General features: G+C 34.9%; 1 long non-coding RNA gene across 1 annotated transcript; it reads right to left on the bottom strand.

Annotated features, from left to right (window-relative positions):
• Nucleotides 1–6,371: 6,371 nt before the first annotated feature.
• Nucleotides 6,372–8,275, bottom strand: LOC107823444 (uncharacterized). The gene is made up of 2 exons (XR_012708332.1): nt 8,174–8,275; nt 6,372–6,659 (listed from the first exon to the last, which is right to left on the bottom strand). It is a non-coding gene; the product is annotated as an uncharacterized LOC107823444 (long non-coding RNA).
• Between the last annotated feature and the right edge of the window lie 3,557 nt (nt 8,276–11,832).

The raw sequence follows: 11,832 nt of genomic DNA, 5'->3' as shown, positions 1-11,832 counted from the left end.
GTGAGGTTATTGAGCAGGGGGAGCAACTTGATGATGATGTCGAGCAAGTGGATCACCCCACTCAAGGAGAAGAGCAACCTCAACCTCTAAGGAGATCATAAAGGCCAAGGGTAGAGTCATGCAGGTACCCTTCCACGGAGTATGTCCTCATCACTGATGAGGGGGAGCCAGAAAGTCTTAAGGAGGTGATGCCCCATCCAAAAAAGAACCAGTGGATGAAAGCCATGCAAGAAGAGATGGAATCTTTGCAGAAAAATGGCACGTACAAGCTAGTTGAACTTCCAAAGGGTAAAAGACCACTCAAATGTAAGTGGGTCTTTAAACTCAAGAAAGATGAAAATGGCAAGCTAGTCAGATACAAGTTCGATTGGTGGTAAAAGGCTTCGAGCAGAAGAAAGGTATTGATTTTGACAAAATTTTCTCACATGTTGTCAAAATGACTTTTATTCGAACAATCTTGAGTTTAGCAGCTAGCCTAGATCTTGAAGTGGAGCAGTTGGACGTGAAAACTGCATTTCTTCACGGAGATTTGGAAGAGTAGATCTATATGGAGCAGCCAGAAGGATTTGAAGTAGCTGAAAGGAAACACATGGTGTGCAAACTGAATAAGAGTCTTTATGGGTTGAAGCAGGCACCAAGGTAGTGGTACAAGAAGTTTGACTCATTCATGAAAAGTCAAACTTACACATGTGTATACTTCAAAAGATTTTTTGAAAATAACTTTATTATATTGTTGTTGTATGTGGATGACATGCTAATTGTAGGAAAAGACAAAGGGTGATAGAAAAGTTGAAGGGAGATTTGTCCACGTCTTTTGATATGAATGACTTGGGCCTAGCACAACAAATTATGGGTATGAAGATAGTTCGAGAACGAACAAGCAGAAAGTTGTGGCTGTCTCAGGAGAAGTACATTGAACGTGTACTGGAACGCTTCAACATGAAGAATGCTAAGAAAGTCATCACACCTCTTGCTAGTCATCTAAAGTTGAGCAAGAAGATTTGTTTTACAAGTGTGGAGGAGAAATGGAACATGGTTAGAGTTCCTTATTCTTCAACAGTCGGAAGCTTGATGTATGCAATAGTATGCACCAGACCTGATATTGCTTATGCAGTTGGTGTTGTTAGCAGATTCCTTGAAAATCCTGGAGAGGAACATTGGGAAGCAGTCAAGTGGATACTCAGGTACCTGAGAGGTACCACGGGAGAGTTTTTGTGCTTTGGAGGATCTCATCCAATCTTGAAGGGCTATACAGATATTTATATGGCAGGTGACATTGATAACAGAAAATCCACTACTAGATATTTATTTATATTTTTAGGGGGAGCTATATCATGACAGTCTAAATTGCAGAAGTGTGTTGCACTTTAAACAATTGAAGCAGAGTACACTGCCGCTATAGAAACTGGCAAGGAGATGATATGGCTCAAGCAGTTTCTTCAAGAGTTGGAATTGCATCAAAAGGAGTATGTCGTCTATTGTGATAGTCAAAGTGCAATAGACTTGAGCAAGAACTCCATGTACCATGCAAGAACAAAGCATATAGATGTGAGATATCATTGGATTCTTGAGCAGGTGGAGAACGAATCTTTACAGGTCAAAAAGATTCACACGAGTGAAAATCCTGCTAATATGTTGACCAAGGTGGTACCAAGAGACAAGTTCGAGCTATGCAAAGAACTTGACGGCATGCACTCAAACTAGAAGACAATACTACCTCCTCTAGATGAATGAGACTGTAGGGGGGGAGATTGATGGGTTCCATCTCATTCAATATCCAAAGTAATATGCATGTGCCTAAGGAAAAGTTTTTTTGTTTGGTAGCCAACTTTGTTGAATTTCTTTAGTTTAGTAGTCAACTTTGTTGATTTTCTTTTGGTTGGTAGCCAACTTTGTTGAATTGTCAACATTGAAGAAAAAGAAAGAAAAGTGTGTGCAAGTTGTCAAATATAGTAGGCTTTAGAGAATGAGGTTTCGGCTATAAAATGAGAGCTTCAACTCTCATTTCCACACACCAACAAAGAGAGAAAGAAAGAGTGAGGTTTCACAGATAAGGTATAAGAAAATAGTCTGTGAGAAAAATAGAGACTGAGCGATATTGTAGTGAGGTGAGAATATCAAAAGAAGGTTAATTCTTTTGAGTGTTGTAGTGGTCTTTGGAGTATTTTACTCGGACCTACAGAGTGTAAAATTCCTTGCTATAGTGATATCAGTTGCTCGTCTCGGGGCCGTAGTTGTTTCCCTTATTCAAAGAGTTTTTTACGTAAAATTCTTGGTGTCATTGTCACTCTCTTTCTTGCTAATTACCGTATCTCGGTGCTACATGATATCACGACCCAAAATTCCCGCCTCTGGACCGTGATGTCGCCTAACATTTCACTTGCTAGGCAAGCCAATGTTAGAACAACATTATCTATTTTTTTAAAATAATTTTTAAATTTATTAATAACAAGGAAGTAAATACGGAAACAATTTTAAAATAATCCATAATAATAACGGTGTCTAAATATCATCCGAGAATTGGTGTCACAAGTGCACGAGCTTCTAGAATAAATACAAGTAAAGGTCTAAATAAAATAAAGCTGTCTGGAAATAAACATACAACTAAAGTACAATAGACGGGGACTTCAGAACTGCGGACGCCATGCAGTTATACCTCAAGTATCCTCTGATAGCTGAAATCTGAGCAAGTCTATGGTACGCCGATGGGACCAACTCCAAAATCTGCACAAGAAGTGCAGAGTGTAGTATCAGTACAACCGACCTCATGTACTGGTAAGTGTTGAGCCTAACCTCGACGAAGTAGTGATGAGGCTAAGGCGGTTCACTTACATTAACATGTACGCAATATTAGTAACAACAACAATAATATGAATAAATCAGGTAATTCATTTATAATAATTGAAGGCAACTCAGCAGTCATAACCAATTATCATTTCTATTATTTCTGTTGCAACGTGCAACCCGCTCTCACAATATATCCATATTCAGTTCTGTTGCGGCATGCAATCCGCTCCTCCAACATATTCATTTTAATTAAGTCTGTTGCGGCGTGCAACCCGATCCTCCAATATTAACTTTTTAACAAGTTTGTTGCGGCGTGCAACCCGATCCTCCAATATTGACTTTTAATAAGTCTGTTGCGGCGTGCAACCCGATCCTCCAATATATTCATTATAATCAATCATGTTGCGGCGTGCATCCCGCTCCTCCAGCATTTTCATTTACCAATTCTTATAGAAGAAATTTTCCCAATAAATGTAACAATTAATATAAAATTATAAGACAACAAGCATACAATAATTATGGTTTAATTATGAAGCAAACAATGACAAATAGTAAATTATTATGGAAATCATAGAGCAAATAGGCAGTTTAATATTTATTATGCTAAATGTTAAATAACAATTAAGGCACATAATTCAAATAGCATGTAACAATTAATGCGAGAATTCAAGAATTTATATTTGCAAAGAATAAGAGAGAAATAATTATTATAATAATTAATTTATGATTAAAAATAATTTATGATTTTTCAAGTAAGCACGCACACAATTAATTTGACGACGTATAGACACTCGTCACCTCGCCTATACGTCGTTTACATGCAATTCACATAACAAATAATTTAAGGGTTCTATTCCCTCAAGTCAAGGTTAACTCCGACACTTACCTCGCTTTGCAAATTCCAATCAATTATTCAACCACATCTTTTAATTTTAAATTTGCCTCCGAAACGTCAAATCTATTCACAAACAATTCAATATATTCAATACTAATCATAGGAATTAATTCCATATGAATTTACAAATTTTCCGGATAAAAATTTAAAATTCATTAAAATATTCGGCAATGGGACCCACATCTCAAATCCCAAAAAAAAAACTCGCGAAATCCGAACACCCGTTCCGATACGAGTTCAACCATATCAAATTTGTCCAATTCTGATATCAAATGGACCTTCAAATCTAAATCCGAAATAAATGATGAATATAGATACAGATTTGTGAAATACAATCACTATATGATAAAGAACACTTACCCAGTTCGAAATCGTGAAAAACTTCTTTGAAATCGCCTCTAAGCCGAGTTATAATTGAGGGTTTGTGAAAAATGGGAAAAATCCCGTTTTTGGTTCTGTTTTAAGTCACAGGGGTTAGGCCTTCTTCGTGTTCGCGAAGAGCCTGTCGCGTTCGCGATGAGTAGAAGCCCGTGGCTTTCGCGTTCACGAAGGTTTCCCCCCTGGCCTTCACGTTCGCGAGGCATAGTTCGTGTTCGCGCTGAAGGAATGATCGACCCTCCCCCAGGTGTGCCTAACACTACGCGTTCGCAAGGAGATGGCCGCGTTCGCGAAGGGTAATGCCCCCTTCGCTTCGCGTTCGCGAAGAAGAAAAATCCAGCTGTCCAGTTTACTCTTCGCGTTCGCGAGAGTACCTTCGCAAACGCGAAGAAGAACATGTCAGAACACCTGCTGCAACAAAATTCAAGATTTTCAAAGTCCAAAACATCTCGTAGCCTATCCGAAACTCACCCGAGCCCTCGGGGCTCCAAACCAAACATGCACACAGGTTCTAAAATATCATACAAACTTGCTCGCGCGATCGAATCGCCAAAATAACACCTAGAACTACGAATCGGACACGAAATCAAAGGAAGTTTTTAAGAAAACTTTAAAACTTATATTTTTACAACCGGACGTCCGAATAATGTCAAATCAACTCCGATTCCCACCAAATTCGCCAGACAAGTCATAAATATTATAGTGGACCTATACCGGGCTCCAGAACTAAAATATGAACCCGAGGTCAATAAATCCAACATCTGTAATTTCTTAGAAATCATTAAGCTTTCAAGCTTTTAATTTTTCATCAAAATTCTATATCTCGAGTTAGGGACCTCGGAATTTGATTTCGGGCATACGCCCAAGTCTCAAATCACGATACGGGCCTACCGAAATTTTCAAAATATTGATCCGAATCCGTTTGCTCAAAATGTTGACCAAAATCAACTTAGTTGAGTTTTAAAGCTCTATTTCCCATTTTAATCTATTTTTCACATAAAAACTTTTCGGAAAATTGTACGGACTGCGCACGCAAGTCGATGAATGATAAATAGTGCTTTTTGAGGTCTCAGAACACAGAATTACTTATTAAATTTAAAGATGACATTTTGGGTCATCACACATGATTATTCCGATTCTATTACTGTGAATATTATTTTTGTAGGTGGTTTATTCCCAACAAAATTTATTTTTACTAGTTCTTTATTGTCAAGGTTAATTTTATTTTCTACTACCATGAGCATGTAATTATGAATATGAGTAGGTATATCACTCTACATTCTTTGAAGAAACAGTAGGCGGCATATGCTGTGAATTAATTGCAAGTGAGCGGTTAGGCAGTAATTGATTTTCTTTTTAATAGTAATGGATATTGGACTTCTTTTACACGATGTCATCTAAGGGACATGAATTTTGAAATTCTAACATAAATTAAAATGAAAAGAATAGTAGGGAAATGATATAATATGGAGAAAATAAATAAGTTTCTTGGACTACGAGAGGTGTCAAGTTATTTTATCTAGTCCCTGAATTATATAAATAACTAGTTAATATACCCGCGATTCGCGCTGTGATAAAAAAGGAGGTTTAAATTTATTAAACCGTCCTTTCTATGATAATGAAAGTGCTTATAAACAATATATTTTGGGGTTAATTCATAAATTTGAGTTAATAGCAGATAATACTATATATGTAAGTATGGGGCTTTTTAACTTTGTTCCAATTAAGAAAGATGGGTACTAAAATATGTATATAACTCAAATGAGAACCAAAGTTACATTAAGGGAACTTAGCTTTTTACCAAGGGTTGCAATGGTGTCTTAAAAAATCTACGGTTTCTTAAGAAAGATCTCCAACACCAGTTATCACATGTTCAACAAAAGGAAGCACCCAATTCCTTTGATTACTTTCCTGAAAACCAAATGCTGTCAATTTAGATGGAAATTTGAGTTGTTGTGATAAAACTCAAAATCATTGTGTTAGGTCAGCATTAGCCGTAGATAACGTCCTTTTCGTTCATGCTTCAATTCAAAACTTTCATCTTCAAATTTTAGCTCACACATATGTTCTTTTCCATTACTACAATTGCCAATAGAAGTATCACCGAATTATACCATGTGAAGCTCTAATCACACGATGAAATTTGAGATGAAATTTTCTTTTCTCTCATGTTTGCTCTAATTTTCAACGTTGAAGAGAGAAGACTCAATTTATATATACCAGCGTTCGTGTTTGGTCTCTAAACGTAAAAATTTATCTTATAACTGAAATTTCATGATATGAGAAAGAAATGTAACTATGAGAAAGAAGCTTCTACAAACAAAAAAATAGATTACCTATTATTGCTCTCAAATAAGCAATGAAGGGCACAATCACTTCATAGCTACAAGAACAGAGATATTATCCCAAAAACCACATTCAACCTCATGTATAAAGTAAGACTCTGTATTTATTGTGAAAAATACAGTATAAAAATTTATCAAGACACCTCCCTATACACGAGCAATTTACTAAAATATACCTTCCATTTTCTTTTAGCCATTTCCATAAACATATTCCGACTTCCCGTTGCGCTATTTGTGGCATCATATATATCATCCTGCATACCAAACGATATAGTTATTTTACAAATTAGAAAAACTGATACCCATCCCATAAAAGCCAGAGAACACTTAATTACCTAGCCACCTTCTTACACACATGCTAAAACTATATCTATTTTTATTTATTGTAAAAGGTTAATACATAGACCAAAATTTTATGCACCATAACCAAGACCAAGTTTTTCATGAAAAAGAAAGCCCTATTATGCAGAATGCGGTTTAGAATCCAACAGTAAGATAACAAATAAAGGAAGAAAATTAAACATTGTACTGACAGCACAGAACTATATACTAGCTATCTATCTATGTTATTGCTTTTGCCTCTATAAACTATCTTGTTTTCATTTCATTATTTGCTTCAATGTAATTACTTTGTACTCTTATCCAGCCTTTGCTGCCTTGTTTATCAACTGTAAGTAATTTATAAAAAAAATTCAAAAATGTTAATTAGTACTAATAAGCGTGCAAGCACCATAATTAAGAGCCTAGAAATTAAAACACATCAAGTTTAATTTGGGACGACCACCCTTTCGAATTACAGCATGCATTTGAAGATAAAGATTCTAATGAAGTAACCTAAAAGTAATATATTCCTGATATAATGTTTTATGGAATTCTTTTAATTTGCAAAGCATTCTATGACGTATCTGCAAAGAAGAAAAAATTGGTGAAATTTTCACCCGTGGAAAACTTAATATATCAAAATCAGAAGATTAAATCAACAACAAACCTGCAAAAAAAAATAATTTTGTTAATGTATTTGACAAAGATTCAACAATATTTTAGTATAGTACCAAAATAAACCTTGCGAGATATCGCAGAAGGGTGTGAAACGGGCAAGTTCAACTTGAATAAAGAAATTTGTGCTTTCAGGCATATTTAATAGGCATTAGTGAAGAGATAAAAGAAAACGGGCAAGCAAACTGTTATTTGTAACGTTGCAAGCAACGGTTTGAAAAAGACGTTCTAGTTTGGATTTTTAAGCCTATCATATTTGGTTTTCTTAACGAGAAAGAAGAGAAAAAGGACGTGACTTTAGGTTTTTGAAGAAGTGACGTTTGAATAGGCAAATTAATAGGAAAGTAGGATAAAAAAAAAATAATTGGATTTCCTGTTCAATGAGGCTTGCCACATCATCGGGCTATGTCCCACAATTGTGTATATATACAAAATAATAAAATCAAAACTTCAAGTCATATACAACTTTTGCTCGTGCATGTATATGGGCAATATTTGTTATCAATTTGCCTTCATATGTTAGAGTTTTCATTGTATGAAAATCTATCAAACACAAAAGAACAAAATTAATTAAAAACCCATAGGTAAAGTAAAAATTTCTACAAAAGATCAAACCGAAAGGGAAAGAACAAGATTAATTAAAACCTATCAGTATTAGCAATGTGTTAACTCAATATAATCACACATGCTAATTTATAGACAAAAATTAAATAGCAAAAGTTCAAACGAAAGAATCAAACCGAAAGGGACGAAATAATCAATGCAGACATACCAAATTCAAAAATGTAAGAAAAATGAGAAAATGCGAATGTTCTTCCAAGTAATGTTCAGAACAGTTCCTCTTCTTCCTTATTCCTTTTCAAATATCTTTCTTATTTTTCTGATGGTGGCTTATGGGCTTTATAGTTGATAGAAAAATTTGTGAGGCTTTTAAAGTTCTAACAAAAGGGAAACAGTTCTCTATTAATGAGGCATTTTGATCGATTTTGAATAGGTGGAAACGATTGGTTTATTGAAGCTGACCTTTACACATTGATTTATTTATGAGGCATTAATGTGCAATAGACGTTACTTTTCGGTCTTTAGTATGGACCAAACGTTACAGAGGTGGTTTTTGGGCTTTTTAAAAATCAACATAAGAAGAAAATAACAAAAGAATTGAGGGAAAAAATAAATACAAATTCTGGCTTTAGAGCATGCCACATCATCTCTTTGATGTCCCTCAATTATATATATATATATATATATATATATATATATATATATATATATATATATATATATAAAATTCAATGGTAAACACACATAAATTATACCAATCATGGGCCTACAACCTTAGTAATAAAGCTAAACCACTCATAACAACGAGAATAATAACACTAAGCATTAAAGTCATACAATGAAAAAAGGTCTTACAGTCAAGAAAGTTATCACGACCCGAAATTCTCATATTCGGGATCGTGATAGTGCCTAACATTTCACTTGCTAGGCAAGCCAACGTTAGAATAATATTATCTATTTTAAAACAATTTTAAATCTATCAATAACAAAGAAACAAATGTGGAAGTTAAGACTGAAATATAGTGAATAATCCATAAATATTGCGATATCTAAATACTATTCCAGAATTGGAGCCTAACCTCGACGAAGTAGTGACGAGGCTAAGGCAGGTCACTTACATTAACCTGTACGCAATAATAGTAATAACCACAAAAATAAAATTAAATCAGATAGCTCATTTTTTTTAATAGTTGAAGCCAACTCAGCAGTCATAACCAATTATTATTTCAACCAATTTTCGTTGCAGCGTGTAACCCGTTCCCACAATATATTCATTTTCAACCCTCCAATATATTTATTTTAATCAAGTATATATATAGACTTTTAAATAAGTCTGTTGCGGCGTGCAACCCGATCCCCCAATATGAACTTTTTAATAAGTCTGTTGCGGTGTGCAATCCGATCTCTCAATATAGACTTTTAAATAAGTCTGTTGCGACGTGCAATCTGATCCCTCAATATATACTTTTAAATAAGTCTGTTGCGGCGTGCAATCCGATCCCCCAATATATATATTTACTTTCATTTCCGTTGCGGCGTGCAACCCGTTCCCCCAATATAACTTTAAACAACTCATAAATAAAATAAAAATTACTCCAATAAATACCACGTCCAATGAGAAACTATTAAGTATCAAGGCACACAATAATTATAATTTATTTATGAACACACAATGGCAATTAGCAATTAATTATGAAAATCATTGAGAATATAGGCAGTTTAATATTTAGTATGCTAAATCGTGATTTTTGGGCTTTTTAAAAATCAACATAAGGAGAAAATATCACACCTCCTTTTTCCCGAATGGGGGTTTAGGGGGTTTTTCCAATTAAAGTGACATTAATCGAAAAGAGATTATTTATTTGATCAGAGTCGCCACTTGGAATAGTTGTTATAGTGTCCCAAGTCACCGGTTTATTTTAAATCTCAAATCGAGGAAATTGACTCTATTTTATGGTCCGCAAACACAGAAGACCGGGTAAGAACTTCTGTTAACCCGGGAGAAGGTGTAAGGCACTCCCGAGTTCCGTGGTTTTAGCACGGTCGCTTAACAATTAATATTTGACCTAATTATCTGATTTATTACATATTTAAAGCCTATTGTGCATTTTTACTTTTTAACCACTTTTAATTATTTATGAAATTATTTCTGGAACAAGTCACGATGTCGTACACTTGTCATTTTGGCACACACCGCAAACCGCGCCACATGAAATGCACCCGCGATTCACGACATGCTTATTTTTATTATTATTCGAAGTTGTGGTCGAGTCGCGTGAAACGCGCACTCAAATTGGGATTTATGTATCGCAACTATGCCACGAGAACCGTACTCATAGTTACGATGATTTATTAACTCAATATTTAAGCTACCTTCTGTCTTAATATCCCCGAATGTAGATCAACTCGCAAGTGTAACCAACAAAAGCCTACTGAAGAAAAGTGGCATAAGAGGAAAATCTATATAGAAAGCATTTGTTAGGCAAAGAGCTAGCCTTTTGGTAGACAAAACTTTCGGACAGGATCAATGTAGCTTAATCTACACTTACACCTAGTGAAATTTAATTGATTTACCACATGGTTGATACCAACTCAACCAACTAGTTTCAATCATGTCGTATCAATAAAAATTTATGTAATTTCAGCAGCAAAATTAAATCCTTTTACAGAAGTTCAGCCTTCCGCTATGCAGCATCTAATGTTCCATGTCAATGCAAACATTAAAATCATCTCCCACAAACGTTCACAACAGATCAAAAGATATTCCACTTTTAGACAAATTTTTATCACCTCAATTAATATGCATTCTTACCTCAACCAGTGACTACTAACATCCGAGGTTAATCAGAGAAAGAAAATTTTAGGCAAATTCGAGGTCTCACATGCTACATCCATGAAATCAAACTTAAATGGGGCATAAACAACTCATATTTCATTCTTCAATTTAAAGCAAAGTATAACGGGTGTAAATCCACATACCTAATAGCACGAATAAACAAACTTGACCGAATAAAGGTTTGAAATAGAGGGAAACCCCAGCAACAGAAATAGCACATCAACAAATGAAACAACAGCGAGATCAACTTCCAAGCCTTTTGTAAACCAAAAACACGTACTGAGAGCTTTTGAAACCTATTTCTCCTTTCTTTCCAGAAGCTTTTGTTTCCAAATTTCAGAATTCTTTCAGAACTTTTCAGTTTTGAATTTTTGTTTTTTTTTATTTAGCTGAGTGCAGCGAGTGTTCTCTCTGAGAATTGGTCAACGAACAGTCTATGTCTAAGTGAATTTTGTGTGCGTGTAGGTCTGAGAGAGTGAAGAAGGAGGAGATGCGGCTAGGGTCTTGATTTTTTTTGGGAGAGGATCTGTTTTGAGAGCATTTTAGAATAAGGGCCGCTAAGGTTCTTCCCCAAATGGGGGGGGGGGGGGGTCGTCCTCTGTTCTCTTCCATCTTTAGGTTTGGGGAAATGGGTGTTTTAAAGAGAGGGGGATTCAGTTGGGCCAGGTGGCTTATGGAAATTGGGCTTCTAAAGGGATGGGCTTGACTAGGCCAATTTGTGTGGCTAAACTATTTATATATTTCACTTACTGATTAACTAATGATCTAATTAATTAACTAGCCTAAGAATGCATTTTTTGGTTTTTATATATTTAAATAATACATTTAACAATGTAATTAAATCCTAAAAATGCAATTCAAAAACTAAAATGCTATGAAATTAAGATTTGAATATTTTTATGATTTTTATGATTTACAATATTCCTAACATGCATAAACAATGCGAATAAATGCAAAACAAATAAAGAAAAACTTCTGAAGTTCATAAAATAATTAAAATTATTTTTTAGGAGTAATTTCATATTAGGACAAAA

Source organism: Nicotiana tabacum, chromosome 4 (assembly GCF_000715075.1).
Source record: "Nicotiana tabacum cultivar K326 chromosome 4, ASM71507v2, whole genome shotgun sequence".
Lineage (NCBI taxonomy): Eukaryota > Viridiplantae > Streptophyta > Magnoliopsida > Solanales > Solanaceae > Nicotiana > Nicotiana tabacum.
Note: the sequence above shows the minus strand (reverse complement) of the source record. Positions and strands in the feature narration are given on the sequence as shown.